Source organism: Leuciscus leuciscus, assembly GCF_965113295.1.
Source record: "Leuciscus leuciscus genome assembly, chromosome: 24".
Classification (NCBI taxonomy): domain Eukaryota; kingdom Metazoa; phylum Chordata; class Actinopteri; order Cypriniformes; family Leuciscidae; genus Leuciscus; species Leuciscus leuciscus.
In genome coordinates this window covers 11,335,651-11,345,556 of record NC_138723.1, presented here as the reverse complement: position 1 = coordinate 11,345,556, position 9,906 = coordinate 11,335,651, and the positions used below count along the sequence as shown (strand labels likewise).

General features: G+C 36.8%; 1 long non-coding RNA gene across 1 annotated transcript; it reads left to right on the top strand.

The window, feature by feature from the left end:
- Positions 1 to 4,208: 4,208 nt before the first annotated feature.
- On the top strand, positions 4,209 to 6,459 carry LOC309489065. The gene is made up of 3 exons (XR_014202333.1): positions 4,209 to 4,939; positions 5,835 to 5,868; positions 6,120 to 6,459. It is a non-coding gene; the product is annotated as an uncharacterized lncRNA (long non-coding RNA).
- The last annotated feature ends 3,447 nt before the right edge of the window (positions 6,460 to 9,906 follow it).

Genomic DNA, 9,906 nt, shown 5'->3' with positions numbered 1-9,906 from the left:
AAGTTTGCTTTTGAATCCTTACAAAGTTGCTGATAATATGAACGTTCTATTCTAGCTTTCTCTAGATCCACGGTTGTCAAACTGGGGTACGCGTACCCCCAGGGGTACGTGGACTGATTTCAGGGGGTACGCGAAAAAAGATCTAAGGCCGGAGACACACTGGCTGCGTGGCGCGAGCGTCTCAGCTGCGTGGCGTGTCTGTTTTTATTTCGGGTCCTATGTTAACAGGTTAGAGTTTGCACACTGCCTGTGTGACACACGCGTCTCAAGCGCGGCTCGTGCCACGCGGAAAACGCGTGCATGCAAGAAATAGAACCAACGCCTATTTTTCACGCGACACGCAAGTGTGTTGGAAGCGTTTCCAGGCAAAATAGAGTAGGAAAATATGTTTATGTCATTTTGACACGAATACATATTAATAAATGTCATTTTGATGTTTGAAAGTGTCTAGGCTTTGACATAAATGCAAATATTTTGTAATGTAAAAAAATATTATCGATTTTCAAATACTGCACCTGTCAATACAGAACGAAATATATTCATTAGCCTATTTTGCCGTCAACATATATAACATACATCTTTTCCTACTCTATTTTGCCTGGAAACGCTTCCAACACGCTTATGTCGCGTGAAAAATAGGCGTCGGTTCTATTTATAAAGACCAAGTATAGGAACAGTATAGACTGTTTGTGGAAAATGATCTAAGACTGAAACTGTCCCCACTTCGGCCTAACATCGCTGCATTATTTAAGAACATCCAGGCACATCCCTCACATTGATTAAACTGGTGATGTGGATGGAGAGGTGGTAGCACGGTCCGAAATTAACACCCGCCAAGCGCCAAATGCGGGTAGATTTTCCGTTTGGCGAATAAATCTCAAAAGGCTATCCGCCACACTGGCGGGTGAATGTTTATACCAAAATATGAAATTTTCAGCGCGCGCGCATTCACTATTCAGACCGGCCAAAGCGTCAAGCTTCCCTGTACTTTTTGACAAGCGTCCTTGACGGGCGGCCAGAGCTTCTTTGCAGCTCAAGTCTTCGGCGGTTTGTACGTACAGTTAACGCACTATCTGTTGACGGCGCTGAGGAAAAAGGATATGTGAAGCTCCCGCACTGGAAGAAGCGGTCGCCGCCCATTTGTGTCCTGCTGGCAGTTGGAGAGCAAAGGGCGCGCACCAATCTAAAGTCCGTACAGAACGTCTTCAGCACTCGAGGTTCGTGCATAACGTTTCTGCTTTACACACCATGGCCGTTCTTTTCTCGAGAAAATGAGTTTTCCTATAGCGGTTGCAACGCAATACTTGTTCCCTTATCTCTCAGGGAACCGAGGTTACGTAAGTAACCAAGTACGTTCTGCCTTCCCTTCCACATGAGTCAGGTAACAAAACTGACAAAAAAATGTTTTATTCATTTTCATCCCAATAATAGTAATATTTCATATATTTCTCTCATTCTGATCAATATATAGATTTTTTAAAATTTATTATAGGCCTACTTTATTATAATTTTTCTCTGGACATTTTTTTTTATGTTTGTATTCAACATAATAGGCCTAACGTTACCTTATTACAGTGGCGGTTCTAGACCACAGTAACTGGGGGGGCCAGGCAGGGGCCACTTGTGCTTTTAGGGGGCACACCTTTAACATTCATCTTAACCTATTTTCAGTATTATTTCAAGTCATTTTTCACCATGTCATGCATGACTGCAATCTCTAGAAAAAGCTAATAAATTATATTAGCTAAGCTAATAAAACAATTTCAATTCAAATGAATGTTTCATTATGTTTAATTGTAGTGTGATATAATGATCAATAATAACACATTTTTAGCATCTAAGCACATCTAGGCACTTTTTTACACCTGGGGTGGGCGATATGGCAATAATATCATATCACAATTTTTTTTTTTTTTTTTTGGAAAATCAAGATTTTATCACGATTCTTATTTCATGTTGGTTTTACTATATTGCATGTGATTGAGCATTACAGCCAAACTAATGTCCCTATTTTAAAAGCAAAGCCTTATAGGTAACAAAATATAGGTAACAAAATATAAAATAAAAAAGAATGGCAGACATTTAGGCCAAAGTGGCGAAAATAAAAATCTGTCACTATTTTCTTTGTTATAAAAATTAAGAACAGAGATACATATTACACATACACAATTTAACATACAAATGAAATAAACAGTGCTTTATTTTTTCAGCTATAGGTGTATTTAACAGTAGAATTGAAGAAAGTAATTAAATGAACAAATATGAAAATAAAACACAACAGACTTAAAGTTCTCAGTCAAGAGCAGTGAATGATTTCCTCTGTGTGTTTTGTTGTTTTATTAACATTAAAGGGATAGTTCTCCCCCCAAAAAGTCATAATTTACTCTCTTAAGTTGTTTTAAACCTGAATAAGTTTCTTTCTTCTGTTGAAAATAAACGTTATTTGAAAGAATGTGAGTAACCAAACAGTTGATGTACCCCAGTATATTTTTTTCCTACTATGTATGGAAGTCAATGGGGACCAGCAACTGTTTGGTTTTGGGTGAACTATCTCTTTAAGGACAAGCGGCAGCATGTTTATTATTAGGGCTACTGTCTCTTTAAGAACTGCACGCGACGCGTCTAATATACACGCATATGACAAGCAGATTTTAATTAATTTTCTCTGTTTGCTTTCACTTTAGACATAACCAACTTTGTTTATGTAAACATTGTCTGTGACAGTATTAGCGCAATATAAGACTCAAAAGATAACTTAGTCCAGTAACAGGCTTTTAGTGCATGTGCGCGTCGAGTGTACGCGCTCAGTAAAGCGCATATTTGAACAGCGCATCAGCAGCGAATGACATGTTTAACCGGCAAGGCTTTAAAGCACATGCAAATAATGAACTTTTGTGAACTGCAGTGTCCCGTTCCTCTGCGTTAACATTTGATGTGAATATACGTCGTGCTGCAGTGTAGCCTATAGATGAAGGCGCCGCAACTGATAAAATGCGCAGTTGTTTGGTGTGATTTTACGATTCCAAATTTAGGGGGGCCAGAGGGGGGGCCAAGCTTGGTGACACGGGGGCACTGGCCCCCCCGGCCCCCCCTCTAGAACCGCCACTGCCTTATTATCTCAATTAAATGTACTAAAATGAATGTATATGTGACCAAAAAAAGGCTGTTTATTACTTTGGCCGGTAAAAAATATGCTTGGCTGGTGGATGTTTTCATCTACCAGTCCCCGTGGCAGGTGAGCCAAAAAGTTAATTTCGGACCCTGGGTGGTAGGCCTATTCTGTGTGGTTTACTACAATTTAGTTTACTGTTTACTATTTAGTTTACTATTGTTAATGTGTTCTCTTTTTTATTATTATTTTACAGCAGAGAAGTTAAGAAAATATACAATGGTATCATATGTGAAAAGCAATACTTATCAGTATGTGAAAAGTTAACAATAGCTTTAATGAGATGTTGGATATGTGTTGTAGGCCTCTTGTGTGTGAGATTGGGTGCATATCTGTTTAAAATCATTATATTCAGCACATTTGTATCATATGTTGACTTTTGATGAGATTTGTATCATATGTTTATGATTCTATTCACTATTCTCGACAAAATTGATATAAATAAATATTAATAAAATTAAAAAAAACTTGTTGTTAACAATTGGTGGTGTTGGGGGTACTCCGGAAGATCTATAATGTCTCAGGGGGTACATGCCTATTAAAAGTTTGGGAACCACTGCTCTAGATGATCTGTGGCCAGACGATGCAGCTCTGCCTTCTCTGCATCAGACCTATTGGCAGCCTCACTGATATTTTTTTGATACTTTTGGCATGTCCAACATAAGTCAGTTGCTGACCGCATTGTGACAATAAATGGTGCAACCTCCCGCCAGATGCGACGAAATGTAACAACTGAGACCACACGTCGGTTTGTCGCAGCAACTGCCACACAGTAATCGGAGTACACCATTGCCTTTGTGCAGTTAGTTGGGAGCAGTTTCAAATCACTTCTCCAAAAGCCTGGTACCCTCCCATGAAGATGAATGCCATGAGTTTCTGCATAGTTAAAAATTAAATGCGCAACATACACTGTAAAAAAAACCTGTAAATTTACAGGAAACTGTCTGTATTTTTTACAGAATTTTGCCGTTTTGTCATTATACAGTGAATACCTGTTATTTTACAGATATTTGTTGTAATTTAAATATCCACTATTAAATTTACAGGTAATTGCTTTTATTGTGGTTTTACATTAATTTAACGTTTTTTAAAGGAAATTATCTGTAATTTTATAGGGTTATGTGTAATTTTACATAAAAAATTAAGTAATATTTTACAGATTATTTCTGTGGAATTAGAAAACAAAGAAAATAAGGTATAACTGCAGAAATCAGCAGTCACTTAACATGTTTTCCTTAAAGATTATTAAGCATGTGGGGGTTAAAGTGAGTTTTAAGATTTGTCCACACATTAGGCAGGCCTATTTAATTATTTATAATCTTTTAATTTTGTCTTGCAAATAGATGTTCATTTTGATCATCATTTGTATTTGCCCGTAAATTTCATTTAGGCCTATATTTTATGTCTTTTATGAATCGTTTTTCCAAATCTGCGTTGCTGCACATTGCGTGGCTTTGTGTGCGTTTGAATGTGTGTGTGTGTGCCCGCGCGCGCGGCCGCGCGCAGATTCAAATTATCCGCCATTACGTTTCGTTGCTTAGTCCCGCCCAGCCCACAACGGTTAGCTACAAATCTGTCTCTGTCGTCGATCTGTGTCAAGGGCAAGCGGGAGATTTGAATTCAGAGCTATAATCGTATTCGACAGAAGCAGCCGTGAGCAGGAGCGCTGCTGAACACATATTAGTTGTAGTCAGTCCGGAAATAACGCGCCCTTTTTCAGTGAGCCTGGTTCGTCACAGCAGACCTCATCCCGACCGATCAACGGCTGAGGTAAGAGTCTAATACTACATGTAAATGATATTTTATATTACATTTGTGTTAAGTGGTTAGACTGTTTCCATGCTAACGTTAGCATTCTTAAATTATGTTCAGTCATAACTGGCGTCGAGGGCAAAACACAAATGCAGCATGGGTCTTTTCAATTATCGATCTGTGTTAAGAAAGATCAGTTGAACCCACTCTAACTTACTTGTTAACTTATAGACCTAAAACAATCTTTAGTAGACTTGTTATTCATATTAAAGTCCATAATTGTGTATAAAATCTTCGTTATGATAGTCAGTAACATTAAACCAATCTCTTAAATGGCGGGACATTTTGAAACCATGTCTGGAAGCTGAAAACTTTATTTTTCAATTTTTTTTTTTTTTTTGTAAACTTTTTTTTTTACTTTATTTTATTATAGTAAAATTGTAGTAAACACGTTTTTAGCAGATTTTTTTACCATTGTAATAGCCACAGTTTTACTAAAAATAGGCCTACTGTGTTTCTTTTGTTTATTTCGTAATAGTTAACATGACTAACTTTATTAAGACCGTTAAGAAATCGAAATACTGTCTGTAACTTAACGTACTTGTTGATGATACAGGAAAGCCTAGAACAGGAAGACTAGAATATGAATACAACATGATGAACCCCTAGGTGTATCTAGGTCTAGGTCACAGTAAATCATATTCATTTAATGTTACTTTCTATAAATGTAACTTAGCTAAAATCACATGGCAGCTCAAAATATTACTGCTGGCCTTTCCAGCTCAGCTTCAAGATCATAGTCAGTTGAGTTTTTGCATTGTCCCAATGGAACATATTCTGACATGTGTAAATCTAATACTGAGTTTTAAAATAACTTGTGTGTGTGTGTGTGTGTGTGTGTGTGTGATTTCAGGTCACGTGGAAAGCAGATGATCATGGCAAACAAGGTATGGGAAGAATTCATTAAAACATAAAAATCATAATGGTTCTGATTCCATATGTTCATAACAGTCTTCTGATTCCATATGATTGCACTAAAAGTATGCACAAGGTTTGGATTTGCTACAGCAAGATTACGATTGTGTTAGATTCCACCCATCTTTCTTTCTTTTTTTTAACTATAGGCTCTGTCATTTAGAAACATGACTTTTCCTATCACTAATATCTTAATGACACATATCTCTACCTTTTAATCCAGCCAGATGATCTGACGGTTGCTGCTCGCATCTCAGCCTACCTGATGGAAAATTCTTGCTGGATGAATGACCTTCACCTTCAAATCAGCCTTGCCAAGACAGAACTGCTTATGGTTCAACTTTCAGCCAAAACATACTTGCTGTGATCCTGCTGATTTGCCTTATCATTAGGAGGATCAGGCTCTTCCTATCGGAGCTACACAACTCTCTTGTTCTATCCAGACTGGGCTATTGTAATGCTCTCCTGGCAGCTCTTCCAGTATCAGTCAAACCTCTGCAACTGATCCAGATGCTGCAGCAAGAGTTGTCTTTAAAGGTAGCCCTATGCCTAAACTCACTGCTTCAGATGTGTCCTCCAGAAGCATGTGTTCTGCAAGTGAACGGCGCCTTGTGGTGCCATCATCCCAAAGAGACACAAAACCACTTTCACTGACATTTACCTGGACTGTTTCCTGGTGGTGGAATGACCGGCGCAACTCAACACATTTTCAAGAAACTGCTAAAGATCCATCTTTTTCATAAACACTTCACCCAATAATACTATATCTTTGTAAAAAAAAATAAAAAAAACCTTGCTATGTGTACTGTGCGACTAACTGGGACTTGTCACTGCACTTGTTGCTTTTTATTATCTTTAATTATTATCTTAATTGGTTAGTCACTTTGGATAAAATGTAATTGTAAATGTTAAAATAAGTTACACTGTAAAGGTATACGGTAATTGCTTTTTATTGTGGATATATTTACATGTTCTAAATTATATACTAAGCATCTATTTCCTATCAATCACTTATCTTGATGTTTAGTGTTTGTTCAATTACTAATACTGTAAATATGCAGGTATTCTGTACTCATACATTTAGTTAATTTAAAAGAAATTGACTGTACATTTGCTATTATTAAGAACTTAATTAGAGATGTTGTGAAATTGGATCGGTACAAATAAAAATAAAAACTGTAAATTTACAAACATTTGTATTTGAATTTATGTACTTGTGTGCATTTTTTATACATAATTTCATTGTTATTTTACACAGAAAAACTATATTAAAAGAAAATTACTGTAGATAGACAGCATTATTATATAAAATAATTGTATAAAACCTTAAATTTACAGTATTTAATTGTTTTAAAGGTGTATATGACTTTTTTTAAACGTTAAAAATCCCAATATTTACATAAGATTTTATGTAATATTAAAGATATAATCTGTTATTTAATTATGGAAAATTACTGTATTTTAACGAGATTGTTTTTTGCCGTTATTTTACGGTAATTTTCTGGCGCCCCAGCTGCCGGAATAATACCGTTTTTTCACGGGTTTTTTTTTTACAGTGTACACATTGTCATCTTTCTTACTGTAAGTGCATTAGGAGGCTGACGCTTTTTGTTGCCATGGATGCGCGGAGTAACACCGTGCTCCTTGTAATGCTTAATAAGAACATTTAGCTTGTCCTGCCCAATTATTTGAATATTTGAATGTATCCCTGCATATTTTCTCGCCATGGTGAAAGAAATCAGTTCTTTGGGACTTTCGAGATGTCTGTTCTTTTTTTCGCAAACAGGATGTCAGCTGGGAGAGATGCATTCCACACGAGAGTTTGGCTAAAATGGCAATATCTAGCTCTTCCCTTGTCATTTCCAGGTAACAGCAACGAATCATCTGCAGCTCCTCTTGTTTAAAACGTGTTGAACATGGATAACCGTCATTGTTTTTGCAAGTACATACAAACTCTTGAATTTCATCTTCATCATCATCTTGAACTGCAGCTGGTGGTAATACCTGTGCTACATCTTCAATAATAGGATGGTCATCATCTGAAATAAGAAAGGACACATAAATTACTGTTAGACTATATTAAATGTTTTAAAAATAGCTAAACCAGACATGCACTCCTAATACATCAACCCTGACAATGCACCTAAGACCTGTTAAAACTTGTAGGCCTATAACAACAAACTTGTGATAATAATAAAAATAAAAATAACTAGACTAGGTTACGTATGTCGCAGAGTTAAGAAACTCTGTATGTTTTGTATTTGTTCAGAATCAACTCTTATCAGGCACATTAAAGGGATAGTTCACTTTGAAATTAAATTTTGGTATGTTTTAGCTTACCTCAAGGGCATCCAAGATGTAGGTGTCTTTTTTTCCGCAGTAGTTTCAATTTTGATATTTTTAGGTCAAACCGTTCTTGTCTGTCAGTCATATAATGCAGGTCGATGGTCACTGTCTCAAAGAGCATGCACAGAGTCCAAATTAAAACAATTCCCCATCGTCCAAATTAAACAATTCCCCATCGTAAGTACACCTTGATGGCCCAAGACACGAAACGAGCGGTTTGTGTGAGAAAACGAACAGTATTTATATCGTTTTTACCTCTTGAACACTGCTGCGTCCAAATAATCTGAGAGCGCGGGCGGGTATATATATATACACTAGATGTCGCATTGGCTACTGCGAAACCGTATAGCCAATGCGACATCTAGTGTATATATCTATACGGTCTATAAGGTCTATACAGTAAACAATTTTTGCAATTAGTAACTGCAACTGAGTAAGGTCACGGTGAATATACTGTGTACTGTATTCACTGCAAGTATATTATTGTACTGAATATTGAATAGTAGGTCTATTGAATGTCTGCATAAAATTTAAAGCAAATAAAGTCTAAATGAAATGCATGTACGGAACACTCAGATACTGTAAGTTGTGCAACTGCAAAATCAAGGGCAATGAGAGATTAATTCTGCTTCAGCATCATGTTTTCCTGATGGCTCTGGCCTGAGGACTTTGTTCACATCACAGACAATGTTGTCTCCTGCCAAAAAAAAAAAAAAAAAAAAACTTCTAGTCTGACTCACTGAGCCTTGACAACACTGTCCACACCTTGCTCTTTCTCGTCCTCATCCTCTTCCTCCTCTCCCTCTCTGAGACTGTTCCCTCTCTGTTTGCATATATTGTTCATATCATCAGTGCACCTGTGTCAGCTGTGCACTCTGAACTGGCTCATATTATACAGTTGGTTTGATCACATCAAAAGAAATAAGTGTGAAGAATTTTGAATTTCGATGACAACTGTGTTGTAGATGTGTTTAACTTTTGCCTCTTGTGTTTAGAGTTTAGCGACACAAATGTATCACAGTGTGAAATGTGTTTTAATGAGTGAGAATGTGTTCAGAGTTTTGCAAAAATAGTGCAGGAGATTTGCAAACAGTGTCTATGTGCCTGAACTTGTTTATGGTTTTGCAGAAATAGTGATTAATTCGACAAATTTGTTTAGGCTATTGAAAATTTGGTTCAAAGAATGGAGTTTAGTGTTTTTAGCAATTCAGAAAAACTGTAATGTTTAATGACAAATTATTAGCTGTAAAGTTAAAATGGTATAAACATTCAAATGAACTGTTAGGGACTTGAAACCTAATGCAGGAAATACCGTTACATGACATGATTTAGAAACTTTGCTAGAAAAAAGTACAGGCTGGATTTTAATGAAAAAATCAAGGAAGAAACCTTTGCACACCTTAAAGACAAACAATTGGGGATTTTCACCGTGAACTTCTGGGTTCTAGAAGTGAAGAGAACTCAGCCTCAGCACTGGCGAAACACAAGGAAGGAGGAACACTTCAAATTACCCAACGACCTTCATGTTGAAACTTTGAATGTTGACAAGTCTTACAAAGACCGCCATTGTCAAGGCCACTGATAGATATAGAGAGATGTGATCACATAGTTTTTCTCGATTGTTAACACACTATAACTGGTTCAGTTGGTCCAATTTCCCAAAC